General features: G+C 35.1%; 1 long non-coding RNA gene across 3 annotated transcripts in view; it reads left to right on the forward strand.

Annotated features, from left to right (window-relative positions):
• The window catches only part of LOC131512050 (uncharacterized), a 349,282-nt gene that overhangs the window by 253,953 nt on the left and 68,353 nt on the right, over positions 1-26,976 (forward strand). The gene's annotated exons all lie outside the window — the stretch shown is intronic.

Genomic DNA, 26,976 nt, shown 5'->3' on the forward strand with positions numbered 1-26,976 from the left:
GACTCCTTCATGTAAATTAGAAAGGGCTGCCTTTTTTCAAGATAACTTACTACTATCACCTAGAAAGTTGTCTTAATAGATATACTCATCTACAAAGATTACAAACGTGAACAGAGTTCCTTAGAATTGCTCATCTGCACAATGGTATATGGAAGCCTAAGGCTGCTTCACTCACTTATGGCACCTGCTTTTAGGGAACTTAGAATAACATGGGATGAAATGAATAAGAAAAGCTAGACCAGCATAGGATCTATTCTTTTGCCACTGTCATCAGGATTAGCATCTTCTCTCTCTTCTTTTTCTTTATCACTTGCTTACTTCCTAATTTCCTCCCTCCCTCCCTCTCTTCCATTCTCTCTGTCTCTGGGATACACACACACACACACACACACACACACACACCTTGGTTTTAAAGTGTTAAATTTGCTAACTTATTTCTTGATAATAGCTTATCTGGTTATTAACAAAATATTTATGAAAAAAGGTAAAATGTAATCGATCTACAGTTCATTTAAACTTGTTAATAGACCAAACCAAAACACCATCTATAGTCTTGAGTGACTCAAAGATCATGAATAAATAAGTTTTTTTCTAGAAATTATTTCAGAAGCAGGAGGAGAAAGGTATGTCAAGTATGCCTCTCATATCAAAAAATATCAATTTTTCTTTCAAACAATTATCAGTATGTTTTCTGAGGAGGTATCTGAGGGGATAGGAAAAAGACATTTTCCTGAAGTATATCTACAGAGTACTCAAATCTTCCTTTCCAAAACATAAGAGAAAGAAATAAGGTTAACAAAATTAGAAGAAAAAAAAACCCATCAATATTCTTTGACTTACTTGTTTTTCTTTCTTCTCTTCCGTCAGGTCTTGGCTTAATATATAAGCCCAAACACTCAAGTTAAAGTTGATCTCCCATTTTTGTCTACATCATCACCCTACTTGTTTACTTCGTAGTTCTAGCTACATCAAATACGTATGTATTTGATCAGTTTAGTTATTCAACTCATTTATTGGTTGCCTGCCACATACCAGACATTATTGTGGGCACTGGGAAGACCAAGGTAAATTTGCCTGCTGAGGTCTTACTATCTACTGTGGAAGACACACAAACAACAGACAGGTACATAAGTAAAATCATTACATACTGTGGTAAATGCAATCCTTCTCATATTTCTATTTTTCTGCCCCACTATCCTGTAAGAATCTACATGTATTTTGTCTTCTATATCCCAGCACCAAGGACTATTTTGGCATATTACCTGACTGAGTGGTTGAATGATTTTACTAACATTTTTATTTTGGTGAAATGAATTTCTGTGATAACATAAAAGTAGGAGGTGAAGAATATTAGCAATTACAGGTAAGTATAACCTATGTGAGAGAGTAGTGAGGGTTTATACCTGACACACTCGCGTTCATGTACTGATAAATTACATTATAAAAAATTTTGGAAGATAAATGAGGAAATACTTCTACTGCCCAGACATCACCACAGCTAATACCTTAGTAAAAATCTTTCCAGATCTTACTATCTGGAAAAAAAATATTTATAAAGATATGTATTTCTTTAACAAAATGATGTCATACTGTACACACTGTTTTGAAACCTGCTTTTTTATAATCCACAATGTCCACTTCTACATTTTGGTAAATATGATGAGGTTTACTTTTATTTCCCCCTGAAAACTCGACAGTTTGGTGAGTACAATCCAACAGGTAGTAATTCTGAGTCATAACCAAACAAAACAAAACTTATGAGCCATGATCTGTTTGTGCATCTGAGATTTAAAAACAGTGTACATTTTAAAAAGGAAAGGATGAGAAGAGGAAAGAATGCACACCCACTCAAGCAGATCAGGAAGCAAAATAATAGTATAGCTATTTCATGAAAATAGTCAACCCCCAAGGCACTCAAGTGGCCATTATCCCAGATGGGATGTCAGTTCTAACATTTCTCTATTTGAATTGTTTAATTTGTTTACTTGTAGCCGTATTGTTCCAGAAAAAGTTTCAAGTGAAATGTTACCATCAATACTTCTCTACTTCAAGTATTTTCTTTTATAATGTATCCACATGCCATCTTTCTCTGAAAACAAAGAACCTAGTGTGGGTAACAAAGGTGAATACATATATGGGGAAAAAAGCATAAATAAAAAAAATAGAGGTTAGAAAAGAAATAGATTTAAGAATTAAGTTAGAAAACAAAATATATTCTAGAAACATTATATCAACAATGTTATTTATAAAATAGAAGAGAAAAATACATTTTATTAATATTACTAGACTGGGTATAAGAAATAATTATTCTTTCCCAAAATGTTGCTCATGTGTTTATTAACATAAAACCAGTGGAGAAAACCCCATGAATTACTAGAATGAATAACGGTGAAATATACTTTTGGGATGGATGGATGATGTATTTGGATATCTTTCAAATCAAATTGCTTTCATTCTTTTTTGTACCCTGCCCTTGATTGTCTAGCATTCCAGAGGTTTTTCCGTCCTGAGAGTTCTTAGTTCTTTGTAGCTATGGCCTTTCATCTGTAACTACGAAACTCCCCCATCTCCTCATTTTGAAGAACTACCTCGTAGAAGGAAAGCAGTGACCATGTAAAAGGAGCAGTTCTTACAAAGGCTTGACCTTGACAATCTCCCTTATGTTGGAGTCTACTTTATCCCATCTACTTTTGTTCTAACTTTTGATAAATCTCAGCTCTGTTACCCTTGATAATTACCAGGTAGACTGAAAGGGGGGAAGAAAACTGGACTAGTAAAATCCCACTAGCCTCTTGACCCTGACTGGTTGGCCCTGTTGGAAAATAGGTCATCAAAGACCTATACGTAAATTATGCAGGCATAAGTGGGATGCTGTAGACTGAATATTTGTGTTCTTCTAAATTCATATGTAGAAATCCAATCCCCAGTGTGATGTAAATATTAGGTGAGCCTTTGGAAAGTGATTAGGTTGGGAAGATGAAGCCCTCATTAATGGGATTAGTGCTCTTATAAAACAGACTCTAGAGAGCTCTCTTGTCCCTTCTGCCATGTGAGATGGCAAAAAGACTTGCTGTATGAACCAGCAAGCAGGTCTTCATCAGACACTGCCAGCACCTTGATCTTGGACTTCTCAGCCTCCAAAACTGTGAGAAACAAGTATTTGTTGTTTATAAATCACCCAGTCTAGAGACTATTATAGCACTCTGAAGTGACTTACACATGGCACATGTTCTAGATAATTTCCTATACTGCATCTTATCCTTACAAAAAGTAAGGGGGAAAATTAATACATAAAATGCTAATGAATTTTCATGGTTGGCATAGTTAAAACAGCAATGAGAATACATGTCACACTTGTCACCTGTGAGTAAGAAAGGGGGGGGGGACAGGAAGGATAGAATATGAGGGGTTCCTGTCCCCTATATACTTGAGTTTTATTTTTGAAAAATTTGAAACGTGATTATATTACCAACTCAAAATTTTAATTTGAGATCTAATAAAGATGGGCACCTGAGTGGCTCAATTGGTTAAAGTCATGATCTTAATTTTGGCTCAGGTCATGATCTCACAGTTTGCAGCAGGCTCTGTGCTGGCATCACCCAAGCCTGCTTGGGATTCTCTCTCTCCCCCCCTCACTCTCTGCCTCTCCCCTGTTCATGTGTGCTATCTCTCTCTCTCTCTCTCTCTCTCTCTCTCTCTGTCAAAATAAAGAAGTAAAACATTTAAAAAAATCTAATAAAGAGGAAGGACAGAAAGGAAGGATGAAGGAAAGAGGGAGGCAAAGAAAGGAAGAGAGAGGAAAGGAACAGCAACTATAACATGCAGAAATTAAGTGTCTCTAACATGAAAAATGGAGGGAAAAAGAGAAGCCTTTATATATTGTTTAAGTTACTTTCTGTGTCAGATTCTCATTTTTGTGACTATAGTGTAAACTTTAACTAGGTTACATCAGCTAATCTATTATAAATGCGCTTACAACCAGAGATAGAAACTAAAATCAATTAGTTATCCCTGTTCAGAATGGAAGGGTCAGGTCACATTATAAATATATATATTCAGGAGTGGCTTTCTACAGACCTATATGCCAAATAATTATAACATATATACACTCAAAATAAATACAACTGAATTGTAAGATTAACCTTTGGTTTCTATTACAGAGACTATTATTTCAGGCAACATTCTTAAGTGTAACTCTTTTCTTTAGTATGTACTTATTTTGTTTGTCCACATTATAAAACTCAAAAATTCAGTAGGCACCTCCAACTGTAAACCTTCTTTTAAGCCAATATAAACATGTCTGGCAATTCAGGAGCTGCCTGAAACCCCAGAGACCTGCAGAAGCCTCTTCAGCATTTTTTTCCAGCCATGCAATACACCATAACTCATTCTTTTCCTCTTTCCTTTTGCACATCAGAGAGAAGGGATGGCTTTTGTAAAAGACTCCAAATAATTAAAATAACTTATAGCCAACTTGGTCTTCGTGCCAGTAATATATGACTGCTTTTACAAACCAAAGAAATGTGCAATATAATTTGTTTCTATTTCAAATATTTTCTCAATGATATGCTGGTAAATCTTTTGGAAGGACTTGGGGGAATGATGGGGGAGCCAATTTCTGTGATGTAAGTATTCCCACCATGACTGATTCTGAACTACCAATGCTTCACACTGTATTCACAGACAAATAGCCTCTTCACCATCCCTTGTCCCTTGTCTGCTTTGTGCTTACTGCGGTCACTTCACTTCAGCCATTAGTGTTTCTCATTGAATGTGACAACCACTTCACCCCAAATTCAGTCCCCAAACCTTCCATCTATCCTCAGCAATGCAGCCAGAAATATCTCTTTCTAGAATGCAAAGATTCTGAATCAATGTGCTTCACTGTCTTCAGACAAAGCCCAAAGGCCTACCACAGCCTTAGATGGTCCTTTTTTGGTTTGACCCATATCTGTATTTTACCTAGTCACACTGATTGGCTCAGAGTTCCTTAAAAATTTCCCCTTATGTCTCTGTGTATTTGTGTACCCTATAGTTTATTTTGTTACTAGTGCCTTTGTTCTGGTTATTTCATATCTTCAAAACATCTTTCCTTCCTCTTCATCCTGGGAAGTGTAATCATGTTCTGTTGGAGTACTCTCCTTTCAAACTTTCCCAAAATACAATTCCTAAAACAAACCTGTGTGATTGCACTCAAAATCATTTTGAATTTGCACTGAAAATGAACTATTTGTTCATGTGTTTACCTTCTCAATAGACCATGGGTTTCTTGGGGATAGAGGCCATGTTTATTTTTCAGCTGTAATGGACCATAGTTTAAATATTGATGTCATGTCTATAAAGTGAAAATATTGTCAGTTTTGAGAATCTATCTTTATAATGTGTTCCCTGACAGAATGAAGGTAGCAGGACCAAGTATAAAATAAATATTTTTAAATATTTCACATTTTCCTATTTTACATCAACTTATGCCTTTCTTGGTAATCCCTTTAGAAAATAAAACAAGTGTCTGAGAGTATATATTAGATTTGCAGATGATCCTAAGCTAAGAACAATATATATTATCTTAGACATATGCTTAGAATTCAAAACAACTTTAATAAAGAGGATTCATCAAAAATAAAACTTAGCATGGACAGGTTTACTGTGACATAATTTGAGATTAAAAAAAAAAAGACATCAAATTGAGGAAGAAAACAGAGGAATCATAATAAGTTACATATGTATAAAAGCATTGCATTTTAAAAAGCATGAGATAGCATTGTGTAAATAAGAATAGAGCTTTAATAATCAGCCATGTTTGGATTTATTCAAGAAACATTTTTGACAGTCTATTCTATGCAAAGCACCAACTGGATACTGATCATTTATGAGTTGACATTGAGGAAGGACTTTGTCCATTTAATCTACTTTGAATAGACAGCAAAACAATCCTTTAAAAAATACTCCTAGATGATGAAAATGAGTAAATGGTAATAAACCATATAATAAGAACTGCTTAGATGTTCACTTCTGTTTTATATCCAAATTTGGATTCAGTAACTTTAAAAGAAACATAAAGAATTTGAAGAAAGTTCAAAAGAAGTCATAGGGAATTCACAGCAATGATTTAAAGGGGAAAGCAATTACCTTAAAACACAAAATAAAAAAAGAATTGGTATTATTTAAATGGAGAAGCAAGGATGAGAGCTGATTCTAATAGGACCACAGTCCTTTATCTGAAGCCCTTAGAAACAAATATGTTTCAGACTTCAGAAATGTTGAGATTTTTAGAAGTTAACACCTGTATATTGAATATAATACATAAACCAACTCTATCCTACAACATCGTCCAGCAGGGTCTGGGGTGGGACTCCAAGCACTTTATTTATTTTTATTTTATTTTATTTTATTTTATTTTTTTAATTTATTTTTTAATATTTATTTTTTTGAGACAGAGAGAGACATAGCATGAATGGGGGAGGGCCAGAGAGTGGGAGACACAGAATCTGAAGCAGGCTCCAGGCTCTGTGCTGTCAGCACAGAGCCCGACGCGGGGCTTGAACTCACTGACTGCGAGATCATGACCCGAGCCAAAGTCAGCCACCTAACCAACTGAGCCACCCAGGTGCCCCTCCAAGCACTTTAATATTCTGTAGTCAAACCTATGGATTGTCTTATCAAGTGGGATAAAGAAAGACTATGCGTAGCTTCATGTAGGTTCATGCCAGATCAGATTTTGCCATCAAATGAGTTACCAATAAGATCTCAGCTTTCAGAGCTTTGGACTTCAGACTTGTCTTTGTCTTGATATATAGTATGAGAGATTTGGGTTCAGGAAAGTTTTTAAGTGTTGAAAACTTTAAGAAGGTTTATTTGTACTTGTAAATGGAGTAGTTTGAGAGAGAGAGAGAGAAAGAGAGAGAAGTTCTTTATTTAAAGTGCTTCTTCAATTCAACATTAAATAAACTTAGCAAAGAGGAACTATCACCTCCCAAGATCTTTTCATCTTCTCACAATTGCCTTGCATTTTCCTTATATAACACTGTTTCTTCTCCACTCTTTTCTAGAATGGTTTTTCTACTCCTCTCTGCCCAATGATGCCTCAGCCCTTTTTGAAAATTCTCCCAATGACTCACCTTCTTCATAAAACCACCCCAAATCAACACCTGAGGATCTATGAAGTGTAAACCATTAGAGTCTGCTTTGTTCTTTCTCTTTCATCTAGGTCTCAACCTGGACTCAGTTATGTTGTATCTCCACTTACATACAGCAGCTCCTTCAAAGAGATAATGAAACCGTGAATGTTAACTCATGGGCATGGGGGGAAAGGGGGTTTTGAAGATATGGGGTGTTAGAGGTTTGGGTCAATACAAAACAAAATTCTGGTGCTGGGCAGAAGGTTGTTTACAGCAGACAAGAGGGGCCACCTCCGTTTACCTAAACTAGCCTAGGGGACAAGAGAGACAGAGCATGCTACCTCAGGGTCAACAAGGCACATTTCTTTTGCTAATTAGCTCCCCTCTGGGCAACTTCACCCTGCAGCAGTCTATAGCCCTATTTACCTGTTTACCTAATTTGGTCCTTCCTTCCTGTGAAAACAGTTTTCTGCTATTGTACTAAGTTGGGGGGCACTTCTCCCTGAATACCTAGTCTTGCTTACCTCATTTTTGATACTTTCATCACGAGGCTTTTCTATTCCTATATCTTTGTCCTTATACTGGGGGCCTTTGCTGGGTTTACCTAATCTTATTTACCTAATCTTGTTTACCCAAATTTGGGTGTGTAAGTCCTTTGGCTTTCTAATTCTTTATGCCTTGTTAACCCATCCGTGCTCAGGGAATTCCTAAGCTTATTCCCCATGAATGTGTATTTATTTTTGAGAGAGAGAGAGAGAAAAAGTGAGAGTGAGGTAGGGGCAGAGAGAGGGAGAAAGAATTCAAAGCAGACTCCAGGCTCTGAGCTGTCAGCACGGAGCCTGACACAAGGCTCTAACTCACAGACCGGGAGATCATGACCTGAGCCCAAGTTGGATGCTCAACCGACTGAGCCAACCAGTGTCTCTTGAGCAGGCTTTCAAATCACAAGTCACAGTTCATCTCAAAAACTAAATTTCCTTTTACTTCACATTCAAAAACAGCTTTCTGAGATTCTAAACAATCAAACAAATCAACAAATTAGTCATGATTTTCCTGCAACCCATAAAATATAGCTGTTAGAATGTTATATTCTACATTTTGCATATGTATCTATATATAATGTATATACATAGTTTCTACAATAACAGCTGCAACCATTGTTTTGGCCATATTTCTTTATATAAAAATGCAAGTGTTAATTTTTTTAATCTAGTCAAAACAGACATTTTGTTAGTGTTTTATTATTGCATAGATTTCTTACTTTGTATCAACCATGGATTTTTAAAACATCAGAAGAAATTTGTTTAATCTACTAAATATTCCATTTCTTTTGTTTAACTTCTTTCATAATATGTTTCATTCTTTACATTATATCACAAATATTTTAGAACTTAGCATCTAGCATACATAGTGTGAAAATTTACCCACCATTCTTCTTTATCTCTTTCTTCTTTCTCCCTTGCCATAGCAGCTTTCGTTTTCCTGCTCCACAGGAAAAATTAAAATGTTGATCATAGGAAGCAGTGTTTTGCCTCTCTCTTACAAAAATAAAAAGTAAAAAAAAAAAAAAATTAAAGTCTTCTAACATTTCCCTCAGAAATCAGATTTGTTGTGCTGTTATTTTCAAACATATCTTTTGGTTTCTTTGATTTTTGCTACAAATAATATTGCATTATTTATTAAGTATTTGAAACCATTATTTTGCAAACAGAAGGATGATAAGATTCTTAAATGTGCCAAATTAGAGGAAGACAATCCAAGCCCAGGGCTGAAAAGGCATATTGATGTTAATTTGTGTAACAGAAAACAACAGATGTTTTCCCAAAGGATATATAGGGAGCTCACAGAATGAGCTTTTAATTGTGTTAATGAAAGAATCAGGAAGTGGAGGCTATATGGACACTCTTATTCTTGTATGTCTTAAAAATCACTTTTTCATTAGAAAACCAATAATCGTGTTTGGTTATTTTGTGAAAGCAGTATGCATCAGTATAATGTATATGTGAAAATAACTGACAACAATGTGAAATCCAAAATGCGTCTCTAGGATGCAGAGCACTGTGGTTTTTTGTGAAATTTCTGCCAAGAAGTCATGAGGCCAAATGATTATTTTACTTAGATTTTTCCCAACAACAGGAAGTTTAAAATTTCATTCATTTTCTAGCACAGTCTTATACTCAGAAATCCATTTGACTTTTGAATAGATCTAAGTAGATTCCACAATTCTCACTGTTTTCTAATATTGTGGTAAGCATTAAAATAGGGTAGTCACTCATATTCAAACAACCCAATCACCTGTTGTAGAAAATGGACATTTCCTCCTCTTTAATTGACCTATTCAAATATAGTATTGGAAAAATCCAGAGTTTTAGGAATCTTTGAAGTCTTGTCCTGTGACCATGATACTGGTTGTGGCAGAAGAAAATGTTTTATTTGAAATTTATTTGGAGTGGGGAGTTCTAAGACTGGGAGGATCAGTTTCTGATTGGTAATTATCTGTAGACAATAGGAGATAAATGGGAGTGGTGGTAACAGAATTGTAAATGAGCCATGTATATCAATATAATTAATTGGTAAAACCTCTAGGGCATAAGAAATATTGGATGCAAAGTATTGATAAAAAATGAAGAGTTAAAGACAATGTTTAAATAAGTCCTGGTCTGAATTTAACCTTTGTTACTTTCCGCTTGCTCACTTGGCCCCAGTCATATCAACCTGCTTGCCATTATACAAAATCATCAGATACACTCTTGTATCAGTTTCTTTGAATTTGCTATTCCTTCTTCTCTTCTTCCAAACATTTCCATAGCTTATTCTTTTTGTCAGGTGTTTTTTCAAAGGTTATCTTCTCAGTGATGATTTGCTTAATATTGCTTAATATTGTTTAATTATGAAACAATATTAATAATTATTACATATTCTTATTAAATATCATTAATTATTGCAATTTTGTTTAATATTGCAACTATCCCTAACCCCCAACATGATGGTGATCAGGAATCTGATGCAATTATTATAATAATGGGAAAATAGAAGGATTTGTTCTATTTTGAACACATTAAAATTAAAAAAAAATTGTGTTGAAGGCAGTTAGAAAAATTAATCTGTAGCATAGGAAAGATATAAAATTTAATTGCATACTCTTAGAAGTTCTCTAAATAAAGGTAATATGGCTTTTAGGACTGTTGCTTCAGGGCAGGATGAAATATTCACGGCAACTAGAAAATCTAGGCAAATTATAAAAATGCTTTTTTTAAGGTGTCAGAGAGCTGCTGAAGTAAAAAGCCTTAGAACTGAAAATCCAGAAAAAACAGGTAATTTCAGAGTTAGACTGAAGATCTGTAGTTTCCTTTTTCTCTGAGGACATTTGCTGATTCTGGGTATAAACAAAAGCCTTAGAATATGAGTGTGGAGACAGAGAGCTGCTGCTAAGACACAGATAAACAATCACAGTTTTTGAACTTATGTGGGTTAGAGTGACGAAATTAGAGACCCAAGACACCTCAAACACACAGCCAATCCCCATCTCAAGACTTTGCCATGTTCTGAAGATATGTAGAGCAAAAACTTAAAAACCTAATTCAAATAACTCTGAAGAGTGGAAATGCCAGTCTCTTAGTACTAAAAAGACAAAGATGCTAAATTCTCAATTAAGGGCCTATTGAAGGCCATACCACAGGAATAGATACAAATCGTAAGTAGACTGAATCTTACCAAAATCATATCTCAACTGCCAACTCCCAGAGCTTAGTCCCTCATAATTAGATGAAAGTGATCAGTTCTCTACTCTATTTTTTAATTTTTTTATTATTAAGACTTAATTATTTTTAGAGAAGATCAGGTTCACAGCAACACTGAAGGGAAGGAAAGAAAAGAGATTTCCATTCTTGGTATTGTACATTCTATGGGATTGGACAAATTTATACTGACATGTATCCATCATCATGTTATTGGACAGAGTATTTTCATTGTCCTAAAAATCCTCTGTGTTGCATCTGTTCATCTACCCCCTGTGCTCACTCCCAACCATAGGTAATCACTGATCTCTTTCCTGTCTCCATAGTTTGATTTTTTGGGGGGAATGGCATATAACTGGAATCATACAGTATATAGCATTTTCAGATTGGCTTCTTTCACTTAGTAATATACATTTAGGTTTTCTCCATGTTTTTTTCATGGCTTGATAGCTCATTTCTTTTTAGCACTGAATAATATTCCATTGCCTAGATATACCAGTTTATTTTTCCATTTATTTATTCTAATGAAAAACCTCTTGGTTATTTCCAAGCTTGACAATTATGAATAAACCTGCTATAAACATCCACATCCAGCTTTTTGTGTAAACATAAGTTTTTAGTCCCTCTGGGTAAATACCAAGGAGCATGACTGAGATATTTGTGCTAAAAAATGGAAGAATTCATTCCCAGTAAGCTTGCTTTAAAAGAAATGTAAAAGAAACTTTTTTGGCAGAAGGAAATTGAAACAAGTGTACATAGAAAAGAATTAAGAGTATCAGAAAGGATGAATATGTGGATAAATATAAATGAATGTAGACTATACAGAAATGATTCTAGTAATGCCTTGGGAAGTTTAAAATATATGTAGAATTGAATTTGAAGACAATCATTACTCAAAAAGTAGGCAGTGATATATGAAGCTAAAGTCTTCTGAGGTTCTAACATTAATGTGGAAGTGGTAAAAGTAATATCTTGTATTAGACAATTATCAAGGATACATCCTAAAATCCCAGAGTGTCAAACATACAAAGAATAGCAAAACAGTGTATAACTAATAAAGAATACAATATGGGAGAATAAAAAAGTTATCTAAGAGATGGCAAGAAATTAAAAAAAACCCCATAGAATAGATTAGCTAAATAAAAAACAAGTTATAAAATAATAGATATGGGCCCAACACTATAAACAACAATATTAAATATAAATGGGCCACATATTACAAGTGAAAGGCTAAGATTATCAGATTGGATTTAAAAAGGCTTACATGCTGTTTATAAGAAACACGTTTTTTAAATAAAAAGCACATCTTAAGTACAAAACTCAGTAAAAGGACTGAAAAATATATTTCATACAAACTCTAAGCAAAAGAAAACTGACATATTAATTTCAGACTTAGTGAAGCTCTCCTTGGTGTCTTCAAAATTCAAAGTCTTTCTTCACACTGTCCCTTAGCCTGTAAGAGTCCTCTCCTCAAAGGCTCAATCCAGTTATCACTTCATTCTTTCAGTGTCCTAATCTTCAAGTCATTTCTTCTCTCTCTCTGTTCTCATAGGACTTCACATTTATTTTTATATTAATTTGTTGATGTTTTGCTTTACATTTTACAGTTAGTTGTTTGAGGCTTATAATCTTCTTTGGACTGAATATTTTGATGATAATGAGGGTGCCTGATGTCGAAGTTTTTATATGGCAATATTCAATATTTTTGTTAGATGCCCTCCACTTACAGGAAGAACTTTTAAACAAGCACTCTACTAATTGGTGGGTTTGTTTAGTCATGGTAAGGTAATGAGAACTTCATTTACTGACTTATTAACTATACACTGAATGTCTACCAAGAATGGAAAAACTGTTAGAATCTGGGGACACAATTTTGAGCAAGTTAGATAAGATCACTACAATGATAACATATGTAGACCAGCAATCATGAATCATTAACTTACATTTATAATTAAACATAACTGACTTGGGATGAGCACTGGGTGTTGTATGTAAATGATGAATCACGGGAATCTACCACCAAAACCAAGAGCACACTGTATACATTGTATGTTAGCCATACATACAATGGCAATAAATTATATTTTAAAAAACTAATAGAATTAAACAATTATAAAAAATATAACCACTCATTTGATAAAGGTATTTAAAGAATGGATACTTAGTACCATAATTAAGGAAATGCAGGAATCATTTTTTTTTCTTTCTCCTCTCTCTCTCCTTTCTAGAGCATGCTACTTATGCCTTCTGTTTCCTAAGGCTGTTGGCCCCCTCAAGATGGGGTAGTAAGGAGGGAGAAGGGTAAACAACCTTAGCAATCGTTTCTAAGGAATTAAAAAAATGATAGTCAAGATAGACATAATCATGCTTCTGAGTTATGCTAAAAGTGGCAGACCAAATCAGGATTTTTTAAAAATTGTCTCATAGACCAATAGTTTTCAATGGGAAAGGAGGCAGTTTTACAACCCTCCCCCTGCCCAGGGTACATTTGGCAATGTTTGTAAATATTTTTCATTGTCAACACTGGGTGGGAGAAAGGGAGTGCATGCTACTGCCATCCAGTGAGTAGATGCCAGGGATCCTGCTAAACATCCTATAATGCATGGGACAGCTACCTGCAACAGAGAATTATCTGGCCTAAAATATCAACAGTGCCAGTATTGAGAATCCCTGCCCTAGATAATGTTTCTTAAAATGTGAAATCTGATTATCATAAATTGGCAAATTAAGCCCTGCGGCTCTTAATAATACTGCTTTATCTAATAAACTTATCTTTATGGGCATGCTCTACTTTGGTATTGAAGTCAAAATATTGAAGCAGATTAAATAAAGATACAAATCTGAAACTACATCATCATAAAATTAAATATGAGATTAAACCCAAGGTCACAATGCAAATAAAAAATAAAGGTACATCTGGAATACATATTAAAGTTTTTGGACTGTAGAGAGCTAATGCCAATTTCATATAAACCACGATAATCATTTGTGTTATACTGTGCAGTCTCTCCATGCAGGGGAACTAAATTATAATTAGAAGCAACTTTGTGTGTATGGAATCCAACAAAATATTGTATTAAGTATGTGAATGATTAATATGCATGTTGCTATAAATACCAGTTAAGTAAACCATTTTATTCACCATTAAATCATAATTGTTTTAGTTGTTAACATAGATATTAAACAGATTCCCGTCATGTAAGTGTCAACTAGCAATTACAAAAGGAAACACTAAAATAATATACACACCTAAACATTCTGTGTTACTTAGGATGATCTTTTTGCAAGTAAAAGAAAAGTAAAAGAGTAATCTCAAAAAGTCATGGACAAGAAGTAGGTTTGCTATTTCACATAAAGAGAAGTCAGGAGGTGGTTTGGGTTTGATACTTAACTAAGTTGTCAAAGATCCAGTGTCCTTCAATCTTTCTGTTTTGTTACTTTCTACCTGTTGGCTCTTGTCCTCATGCTTGTCCTCTCATGGTCATTAAATGACTGCCGCAGCACCAAGCACACATACTCATACAATAGTATAAAGTATCAGAAGGACAATTCACTTTCTTATATCCCTTTCAAAGAGAAATAAAATCTCTCCCAGGTATTTTCCCTTCCCTACTTGCATTCTATCTCTCTAAAAAATAAATAAACATTAAAAATTTTTTTTTTTAAATTTACCAGTATTAGAAATTGAAACTGGTAAATTTTTGAAGTGTCTGTTTACTAACTGATTTAAAAATAACAATAAACCCATGATATGGTAACATAAATGACATATTTTTATATAAAAGACTATTTTCATAAATATTTAATGAGAACAGTGGCATATTTTCCATTTTTGTAAGTCTCTAACATTTAGCATAGAAGAAAATTTTAAATCCTCATGTTTCTTTATTCTATCTGTTGTGATATGTTGTTGATTGAATTATATTGAAGAAAATCCAGCCTTACAGAGATACATAGTTAGAAAGGGAGGATTATTTTAATAGCCTTCCAGATAATTGTAGCAATTCATCCTAGACACTACAACAAAACTTGCTAAGTTTTAGTATATTAGAGGTTAGTTGTAATGTGGAATCTGAAGCAACTTCAAGAAATGTTTTTCACTCTGTTACATTAAAATTTATCGGTCTGTTCTCCACTTTGAATGGATCTTTTGTCCATGTATGATTTGGTAATATTTTGAATTGGTCATTTACAAAATATTTGTTCTCTGATTATACACATCTCCCAAGTGTTGACACATTTTCTTATATAATATCAAAATATGACATCGTCACATTTTTAGTATCATCACTGATCTCATCAGAAGAGCCCTTAAGTTTTGGAACCTGTGTGTGCTCACAGGAGGGGATATGCTTTCTAAAATTTGAATTTTCACTTGAAAGTTCAAATGTAATGGCCACAAATGTTAACAACTGATTTCCTTGAAGTCAGTGGCCCAGTTGGTTTATTATTGAGAAAATTTCTACTCAACACTGAAGCCTGATAACACTAGTTTGTGAGTCATCTTTCAGATAAAAATGCTGTCCCATGAAAACATGGCTAATTCAGCTCTCAGCTCAATCACATAAATACTTTTCCTTGAACCAATTATTGCACTTTGGAATGTAGTAGATGGGCTTTATGTGTGTAGCAAAAAACCCATTACATATTAGTTGGTTTATTTTGTCACAAAGAATGTTAAAATGACAGGTATTCAAGAATCAAGATTTAATAACATCAATTGTTATTACCTCATGAAGGAAATTCTTAAGTGAAAAGGCATTTTCTTTTCATTTTTTACTTGACTGTGTGGTGGTGAACAATACAATGACTTCTAATATAGTTGGGCCATTGCCTTGCTTTGCACTGAATTGCTAGCTGTTTTATCCACCAATGCATCATCAGTTCAAATGTCAACACAGTGAAAAAGGTAATTAGTGCATTCATATTTTTATGAAAATGACTTTGCTATTTCTAGAATATTGTCATGTTTTTGATATTTATTTTGATAACATTGAATATTATCTGTTGACATTAGTTGGAGAACCATTGCTTAAGTTATTGAAATTTCATCCATTGGTGCTAGAGAGGAACTAAACCCTCTGAAACCATATGTCTATCCACCTGAATAAACCTGTGGTTCTAATAGTAAGAAGTTTGGCAGAATTGATGAGTGGAAAACTAATGCAGTGTGCTATATGACTTTGTAGTACATTCAAGATGAACTTAGTTTATCAAGTGAAACCGTTCCTGTCAGGTGAACAACAACAAAAAAACCTTTGCATATATGTATGCAAAAATGTGTGATAAAATAGGTAAGAATTAAAATGAAATTTGAGAGGGGAAAATATACATAATATAAAATGTGTCTTACATTTTGTTATATATTTAATAATAATAACCTTATTCCCTTACTGGTTAGACTCATAGTATTATTCCTTGCTTTACTTCATAAAGCAATAACTGACTTTACATAAGTTGTTTAGCCTCTTTAGGTCTCAGTTTCACACCTTATAAACTGTTTTACTAGATGGTTTTGGATAAACATAGGTTTTTTTTTCTTTTCCTAGCAAGGAAATGACTTGGTGCATAAATTATGGTTAAGCCAAAAATTGGAAGAACTATTTCTCTAATCCAGATGGGAAGTCTAATGGGGGCCACAAATAGTTATGTCCACTTATGTGGACATAAGTTCTCTTTGAATTGTACAAAGCATACCTTCTATTTGTATGCTTCTTTTGTACTTACCTATGAGAGTTAAGGATACATTTAACTCCTGGATAACTTGTGTAATGACTTCCTTTGTAAAGTGGCAGGTTGTGCAGGGAAAGACTTCCATCTTTACTTTGATTTGAAACTGGTGTTTCAGTTTGATTTTTACTGGGAAGAGACAGTTTTTCTTCAAGAGAACAAGAGATGACCTTTAAAATATGATGACAGAAGGACTATGTGTACTTGATGAAATTTCCATAATTTAATATTCAGAGATTAATTCAAGGAAGAATTCTGAAGTTTTTAAACCTTCTTAGTTTGCCTTCGAGAACCCAGGGGTGGATTATTGGGAAGTATATCCCAAGCAAAATACTAAGAGATTTTTATTTATTAACCTTTACAGAATCTAGTAAATTGCCCAAGCTCTCCTATATTCCTTTTATCTGTTCATATCTGTTTCATCCTTTAAAATACCAACTTGAATCTTTTATCTTCTAACTTCTCCAGGCCTCAGGAATTTAATTCCTCTCTGGGTACCTACAGTCTGCACCAAACATTTTAACTTTTAATTCCATTGATTTTTATTGTTTTATGACTTTAATCTTCTCACCTGAATTAGATAAAAAAGCAAAGTCATAATGTATACTTATTTTATTGTTCAACATTACTTAACATGATGATGAGTACACAGTTGGTTAATATGTGTTGCTTATTTTTTAACTCTTTATTATGGAAAATTTCAAAATAATATAAGGATGCTGGGGCGCCTGGGTGGCGCAGTCGGTTAAGCGTCCGACTTCAGCCAGGTCACGATCTCGCGGTCCGTGAGTTCGAGCCCCGCGTCAGGCTCTGGGCTGATGGCTCGGAGCCTGGAGCCTGTTTCCGATTCTGTGTCTCCCTCTCTCTCTGCCCCTCCCCCGTTCATGCTCTGTCTCTCTCTGTCCCAAAAATAAATAAAAAAAAAAAAAAATAAAAAAAAAAAAAAAATAATAATATAAGGATGCTATGAATCAATCCTTTGCCAGTTTCAACAATTGTAAACTCATTACCAATTTTGTTTCATCATTAAATCTCCACATTTTCTATCTCTGGATCATTTTGCAGTGCATGTATAACAACTTATTATTTTATCTATAAATATTTCATTGTATATCTGTAAACATAAGAATACTTTTGAAAAGAATGACCACTGTAAGATTATTATATCTAAAAATAATTAAATATAATTACACAATGATATACATTTTATCACTGTTAAAAATTTCCTTGATTGTCTCACTTTATTTTATAGGTTGCTAAAATCAGGATCTATAGAAGATCCATTGATATAGGTCTCTTAAGCCTTTAATAATCTCTAGGTTATCTTCTCCCCATCTGTTTTCTTTTACTTCTTGATTTATTCTTTAAGAAAGGGAATGATTCCTCCCTGCTCATGGATTGGAAGAATAAATATTGTCAAAATGTCAATACTACCCAAAGCTATCTACACATTCAATGCAATCCCAATCAAAATTGCACCAGCATTCTTCTCGAAACTAGAACAAGCAATCCTAAAATTCATATGGAACCACAAAAGGCCCCGAATAGCCAAAGTAATTTTGAAGAAGAAGACCAAAGCAGGAGGCATCACAATTCCAGACTTTAGCTTCTACTACAAAGCTGTCATCATCAAGACAGCATGGTATTGGCATAAAAACAGACACATAGACCAATGGAATAGAATAGAAACCCTAGAACTAGACCCACAAACGTATGGCCAACTCATCTTTGACAAAGCAGGAAAGAACATCCAATGGAAAAAAGACAGTCTCTTTAACAAATGGTGCTGGGAGAACTGGACAGCAACATGCAGAAGGTTGAAACTAGACCACTTTCTCACACCATTCACAAAAATAAACTCAAAATGGATAAAGGACCTGAATGTGAGACAGGAAACCATCAAAACCTTAGAGGAGAAAGCAGGAAAAGACCTCTCTGACCTCAGCCGTAACAGTCTCTTACTCGGCACATCCCCAAAGGCAAGGGAATTAAAAGCAGAAGTGAATTACTGGGACCTTATGAAGATAAAAAGCTTCTGCACAGCAAAGGAAACAACCAACAAAACTAAAAGGCAGCCAACGGAATGGGAAAAGATATTTGCAAATGACATATCGGACAAAGGGCTAGTATCCAAAATCTATAAAGAGCTCACCAAACTCCACACCCGAAAAACAAATAACCCAGTGAAGAAATGGGCAGAAAACATGAATAGACACTTCTCTAAAGAAGACATCCGGATGGCCAACAGGCACATGAAAAGATGCTCAACGTCGCTCCTCATCAGGGAAATACAAATCAAAACCACACTCAGATATCACCTCACGCCAGTCACAGTGGCCAAAATGAAGAAATCAGGAGACTATAGATGCTGGAGAGGATGTGGAGAAACGGGAACCCTCTTGCACTGTTGGTGGGAATGCATATTGGTGCAGCCGCTCTGGAAAGCAGTGTGGAGGTTCCTCAGAAAATTAAAAATAGACCTACCCTATGACCCAGCAATAGCACTGCTAGGAATTTATCCAAGGGATACAGGAGTACTGATGCATAGGGGCACTTGTACCCCAATGTTTATAGCAGCACTCTCAACAATAGCCAAATTATGGAAAGAGCCTAAATGTCCATCAACTGATGAATGGATAAAGAAATTGTGGTTTATATACACAATGGAATACTACGTGGCAATGAGAAAAAATGAAATATGGCCCTTTGTAGCAACGTGGATGGAACTGGAGAGTGTGATGCTAAGTGAAATAAGCCATACAGAGAAAGACAGATACCATATGGTTTCACTCTTATGTGGATCCTGAGAAACGTAACAGAAACCCATGGGGGAGGGGAAGAAAAAAAAAAGAGGTTAGAGTGGGAGACAGCCAAAGCATAAGAGACCCTTAAAAACTGAGAACAAACTGAGGATTGATGGGGGGTGGGAGGGAGGGGAGGGTGGGTGATGGGTATTGAGGAGGGCACCTTTTGGGATGAGCACTGGGTGTTGTATGGAAACCAATTTGACAGTAAATTTCATATATTAAAAAAATAAATAAATAAGTTAAAAAAATTAAAAAAATTTTAAAAAAAGAATATAAAAAAGAAAAAAAAAAGAAAGGGAATGATTCATCCTGTGGCACTGCCAACATTTGGATTTTGTTCAATGTATTCTTGTGGTGTCATTTAACAAGTTTTTCTTTATATATCCCAAAACATCATAGTTAGATCCAGAAGCTTAATAAGACTTTTTTCCCACTTTCACAAGAATACTTCAAAGATGAAAGATGTATTCTTCAACTTGGAGATAAAAATTAACTGGTTGACAGTTTTGATGATTTTAGCAACATTTGACATTCATTGTGTAAATCCACTCACTCATTAGAGTGGTAACATTCTATATCTATCATTTATCAGTTGAAATACTTCTACAAAATGAACTTCCTGACAACAACCTGCCCCTGCCAAGGAGCCTAACTTCAACTGGGTGAGACCATGTAAATTTTATTTAACAATTATTTTTAAAATACAATAATTACATAGCAATTAAGGGAAGTTAAGGGTGCCATGTGATACCAATAAAGGAAGACCAACCAGAAACTTAATGGGGAGCTCAGGGAAAGAGATAGTCAAGGAAAGCAAGTTAAAACCTTACTCATTTCCTGGTGCTCAGGAAGGCTGTATGTAGTCCCCAGGTTGCACTGCAATAAGAGTGATGTCAGAGACTACATACTCTGGAGAAAATAAACTTCATCAAATTAGTCAAGTCACTAAAAAATAAACAACCAAACAATATCAACAAACATGGGGGATGAGAATCAGTATTCAGAGTGGCTATAGGATAAACATATTATCAAAAATTTCCAGTTTTGGGCACAAGATTGTAAGATGTGAAAAAAAACAGGGAAGTGTGACCCATATTAAAAACAAAAGCAGGTAATAGAAACTACCTATGAAGGGGTCTAAATATTGGACTTATCAGACAAAGACTTTAAAGAAGCTATAGAAATATGTTTAAAAACTGAAGGGAAACCATGTTTGAAGAATTAAAGAGAGATATAATGACAATGTCACAGCAAATGTAGAAATTATTTTAAAAAGAACCGAATGAAAATTCTAGATTTGGAAAACACAATAACTGAAATTAAAAGATCACTAGAGCTCAAGAGTAGATTTGAACTTATAGAGTGGATTTGAACTTGAGTATAGACTAATAAAGATTATGCATTCTAAAGAACAGAGAGGAAAAATAAAGAGAACCTCAGAGGCTGCCTTTAAGTGCATCAAAATGTGTAACTGGAATACCAGAAGAAGAGAAAGAAAAGGGGGAAGAAAAAGTATTTGTGGAAATAATAGCTACAAACTTCCCAATTTGATATAAAACATCAATCTATATATCCAAAAGGTTCAACAAACCCAATAAACACAAAGACAGGATAAACACAAAGAGATCCAGACCCAGGCACATTATAGTCAAATGTTGAAAACAAATACAAAGAAAAAAATATTTAAAATTACAAGAGAAAATGTCCTATCACATACAAGGGAACACTTGTACGATTAATGGCTAACTTCTTTCCAAAACTATGGTCTGAATTGAGGGGAAGATGGCAAAGTAGGAGAACCCCAAGTTCACTTCATCCCATGGATACAACAGGATAACACCCACATCAATGTAAATAATCCAGAAAATGACCCCAAAACTGGGAGAACAGACTCTCCACAGTTAAATGTAGAGGAGAGGGAACATCAAGGAGGGTAGGAAGGGCAAAGACCTACTAAGGAACTAAATGGACCCACAAGACTGTCCAGCGGAGCAATAGAGGCCATACACGTGGAGAGGGGAGAAAAATAGACTCTTAGACTATGAAGCCTGCATGGGGAAGTTAAATCCCCATAACATATGGCTTTGAAAACCAGAAGGGCATAATTTCATGACTTCTTACAATCAGTGGTGTTTACCACCTAGAACTTTAAAAATTAGTGGGCTCAGCTCTGAGAGAGCCAGGAGAGTGAGAGAAAACAGAGTCCCTACCCTTAATGAGACAGCACAAAAAACAGCCCCTCAGAAATACAGCATAGAAGCAGCAGTTAGAAAAATCCCTGGGATATACAGGAGGGAGATTTGCTTAATAATATGTGTGCTGGAGGGGCAGAGATCATTTGGTGAATTCTCTAGGAACAAAGGAGCTGGCAGGTGCCATTTCTCTCCCCTTCCCACCTCCCCTCCCCAGCCAAAACATAAACACCTGCAGGAACCAGTGCAGTGGCTACCTAACTTGCTAACAATGCACTCCCCATGTTCTGCAGACACACCCTCTCCAGCTACGCCTCTGATTCATGTCCCCTCCCAGAGCAGACCTGCACAAACCTTGTCAACTCTTCATGCCCTGCTCCCATTTTCTCCTGCAGACCTGCTCCAATATGCCCTTAACCACAGCCCATCCAAAGCAGTGTCACAAGCCTGGAAGGTTTCAGGCATCCCTGGCAGGGATCAGCACCACTGCAAAGTGACCCCTACCCCAAAGAAAGGGGAAGATAACCACACACAGTAGTCTGACTGAAGCCCCATCTGTGGGGAAAGGAGGGCAGATATCTGGTTTGACTTTAGGCTTGACCTACCAATGCAAGCTTTTCAGGAGACAACACAGAGAGAGCACCCAGAATTTCAGTGCTACCACATCTCTGGCAAGCATGTGGTCTGTCTCAACTCAAGCCTAAAGCAGCCCCAGACTGGTCCACTAACAACACAAAGACCAAACCCTGCTCACAACAGTCAAAGAGCCACTGCAGACAACTAGGCTGAAGGCAAACATGGCTCCACCACAATAGTAAGGCACATACAACACACATAGGAGACACCCCTGAAGTGCCAGGTTCTGATAAATAGGAGACATTACAATGCAGGACACTATAGGACTTCTTCTTCTTCTTGAGGCCACTACTTTCAAGAGTAGAAAACATTGCTGACTTTTCTAATACATAGAAACAGACACATAAAGTTAGAAAAAAGGAGGAGACAGAGGAATAAATCCCAAATGAAAGAACATGAAAAATCACAGCAAGAGAGCTAAAAGAACCAGAGATAAGTAATTTCCCTCATAGAGAATTAAAGTAATGGTCATAAAGATCCTCAATGAACTTGGGAAAAGAGTGAAAGACCTCATTAAGACGCTTAACAGAGATGGAAAACAAAAAGAATGAATCAGAGATGAAGAGCTCAATAACTCAAATTATAAATACACTGGAGGGAATAAACAGGAGACTAGAGGAAGCAGAATAATTGATCAGTGACCTGGATAGCAGAGTAATGAAAAGTAATCAAGCTGACCAGGAGAGAGAAAAATTAATAGTGATAAATGAAAATAGACATAGAGAACCCAGCAAAACCATCAAGCATAATAATATTTGCATTATAGGGATCCCATAAGGAGAAGAGAGAGAAAAGTTAGCAGAAAAATTTATCTGAAGAAATAACTGAAAACTTCCCAGATCTGAGGAAGGAACAAATCCAGATGAAGGAGACACAGAAAGCCCCCAACAAAATCCACCCAAGGTCCACACCAAGTTACATAGTAATTACAATGGGAAAAAAAAGTGATGTTAAAGAGAGAATTTTAAAGACATCAAGAGCAAAGAAAACAGTTATAAACAAGGGAAACTCCATAATACTATCAGCTGAGTTTTCAGCACTTTGCAGGCTAGAAGGGAGAGTCATGATATATTCAAAGTGCTAAAAGAAAAAACCGTGCAACCAAGAATAGTCTATCCAGTGATTACAATTTAGAATAGGAGAGAGAAAGAGTTTCCCAGATAAACAAAAGTTTAAGAAATTTATGACCACTAAACTGCCCTACAAGAAATCCAAAAAGGAACTCTGCATGGAAAGTAAAGATCATAAGCAGGAGTAAGAACAATAGGAAGCACAAAAACAGTAAAATTATATCTATAAAAATTAGTCAAGGGATTCACACACACACACACACACACACACACACACACACACACACACGGATCTAAATAATGATACCATATACCTAAAACATGGTGAGGGGAGACATAAGGAATGGGTTCAAACTTCAGTGACCATCAACTTCATATAGACTGCTGTAGGCATAAGATGCCATATATAAACCTAATGGTAACCACAAATCAAAAACCATTCATAGGTATTCAAAAAATAAAGAGAAAGGAATCCAAGTATATCACTAAAGAAAGTCAGCAAACCCTGAGAGAAGAGAGCAAGAGAAGAAAAGAACAAAGAACTACAAAAGCAACCATACAACAATTAACAAAATGGCAACAAGTACATACCTGTCAATAATTACTTTGAATGTAAATGGACTGGATGCTCCAATAAAAAGACACAGGGTGACAAAGTCAATAAAAAAATAAGACCCATCTATATGCTACCTGCAAGAGACTCATTTCAGACCTAAGCACACATGCAGATTGAAAGTGAGGGGATGGAGGCACACCTAGTGGCTCAGTCAGTTGAACATGCAGCTCTTGATTTAGGCACAGGTCATGATACAAGGGTGCCCTGCATTGGATTCCACACTGAGCATAGAGCCTGCTTGATATTCTCTCTGCTCCACATGCTCTCTCTCTCCTCACTCTGGCTCTCTCTCTCTCAAGTTTAAAAAAAAAAAAAAAGAAACAAAACAGAGGGATAGAAAAGCATTTATCATGCAAATGGAAGTGAAAAGAAAGCTGAGGTGGTACTACTTACATTGATAAAATGGACTCTAAAACAAAGACTGTAACAAGAGACAAGGACTCTACATAATCATAAAGGAAACAATCTAACAAGAAGATATAACGATTGTAAATATTTATGCATCCACCATGGGAACACTCAAATATATAAAGCAGTTAATAACAAACATAAAGGAAGTAATCAACAGTAATATAATAATAGTAGGAGACTTTAACACTTCAGTTACATCAATGGGTAGATCATCCAAACAGGAAATCAACAAGAAACTATTGATTTGAATGACACATTAGACCAGATGGATCTGACAGATATATCAGAATCTTCTATCCTAAAACAGAGGAATACACATTTTTTAATGTGCACCTGGAACATTGTCCTGAATAAATTACATGTTAGGCCACAAAATAAGTCTCAATAAATTAAAAAAGATTGAAGTGATACTATGCATGTTTTCCAACCACAATGCTATAAAACTAGAAATCAACACAAGGAAAAAACTGGAAAGAACACAAATACATGGAGGTTTAATAACATGCTACTAAACAATGAATGGGTAGGTGAAGAAATCAAAATCAAAGAAGAAACCAAAAAGTACATGGAGACAAATGAAAATGAAAACACAATCGACCAAAATCTTTGGAATACAACAAATGTTGTTCTAAGAGGCCTACCTCAAGAAGCAATATAAGCCTACCTCAAGAAGCAAGCAAATTTGAAATGAACCACCTAACATTATACTGAAAAGAGCTGGAAAAAGAATATCGAACAAAACCCAAAACCAGTAGAAGGAAGAAAATAATAAGGAAGTAGAGCAGAAAGAAATAAAATAGAAACTAAAAAAATAAAACATATCAATGAAACCAGGAACTGGTTCTTTGAAAGATAAACAAACTCAATAAACTTTTAGTCAGACTCATAAAAAGGGGGAGGGGCTCAAATAACCAAAATAAAGTAAAGTAGGGAAATAACAACCAACATTACAGAAATACACAGATTATAAAAGATTTTTATGAAAAATTATATGCCAACAAATTGAACAACCTAGGAGAAATGGGTAAATTCCTAGAAACATATAACCTCCCAAAACTGAAGCAGGAAGAAATAGAAAATTTGAACAGATTTATTGCCAGCAATGAAATTGAATCAGTAATCAAAAAACTCTGAACAAACAAAAGTCCAGAATCAGATGGCTTCACAGGTGTATTCTACCAAACATTTAAGAAAGAGTTAATCACTATTCTTCTCCAAATTCATTCTATGAACTCAGAATTACCCTTTCCTGATACCAAAACCAGATAAAGACACTACAACAAAAAAGAACTACAGGCCAATATCTCTGATAAACAGATGCAAAAATCCTTGACAAAAATTAGCAAATACAATCAACAATACATTAAAAAAATCACTCACCATGATCAAATGGGATTTATTTCTGAAATGTAAGGATGGTTCAATATTTTCAAATTAACCAATGTGACACATCACATCAACAAGAGAAAGGATACAAACCATATGAGCATTTTAATAGATGCAGAAAAAGCATTTGACAAAGTGCAACATCCATTCATGATAAAAAATCCTCAACAAAGCAGGGCTACAGGGAACATACCTCATATATGAAAAACCATGGCTAACATCATACTCAATGGTGAAAAACTGAGAACTTTTCTTTTAAGGTCAGGAATAAGACAAGGATGTCCACTCTAACTTTTAATTCAACATAGTACTGGAAGTCTAGCCACAGCTCTCAGACAAGAAAAAAAAATAAAAGGCATCCAAATTGGTAAGGAAGATATAAAACTTTTGCTATTTGCTGATGACATGATACAATATATAGAAAATCCTAAAGACTTCACCAGAAACCTGTGATAACTGATAAATGAATCCAGTAACATTACAGGATACAAAGTCACTACATAGAAATCCATTGCATTTCTATATGCTAATAATGAAGCAGCAGAAAGTAAATTAATAAGATAATTCCATTTACAAGTGCACCAATACTAATAAAATACCCAGGAATAAACTTAACCAAGAAAGTGAAAAACTTATAATCTGAAAACTATAAAACACTGATGAAAGAAATTGAAGATGACACAAACAAATGGAAGGATATTCAATGCTCAGGGATTGGGAGAACAAATATTGTTAAAATGTCTTCCAAAGTCATCTACAGATTTAATGCAATCCCTATCAAAACACCAAAAACATTTTTCACAGAACTACAACAGATAATCTTAAAATTTGTAAGGAACCACAAGAGACCCTGAATATCCAAAGCAATCTAGAAAAAGAAGAACAAAACTAGAGGTATCACAATCCCAGATATCAAGATATACTACAAAGCTGTAGTAATCAAAGCAATATGGTACTGGCACAAAAATAGACACATAGATCAATAGAACAGAATAGAGAGCCCAGAAATAAGCCCACAAGTATATGGTCACTTAATACTACACAAAGGAGGCAAGAATATGCAATGGGAAAGGACAAGAATACAACAAATGGTGTTAGGAAAAATGGATGGCTACATGCAAAATGAAACTGGACCATTTTTTCACACCATACACAATAATAAACTCAAAATTCATTAAAGACCTAAATGTGGGACCTGAAACCATAAAAAACCCTAGAAGAGAACACAGGCAGTAATTTCTCTGACAATGGCCATGACAATTTTTTTTCTACA

This window comes from Neofelis nebulosa, chromosome 5 (assembly GCF_028018385.1).
Source record: "Neofelis nebulosa isolate mNeoNeb1 chromosome 5, mNeoNeb1.pri, whole genome shotgun sequence".
Taxonomy (NCBI): domain Eukaryota; kingdom Metazoa; phylum Chordata; class Mammalia; order Carnivora; family Felidae; genus Neofelis; species Neofelis nebulosa.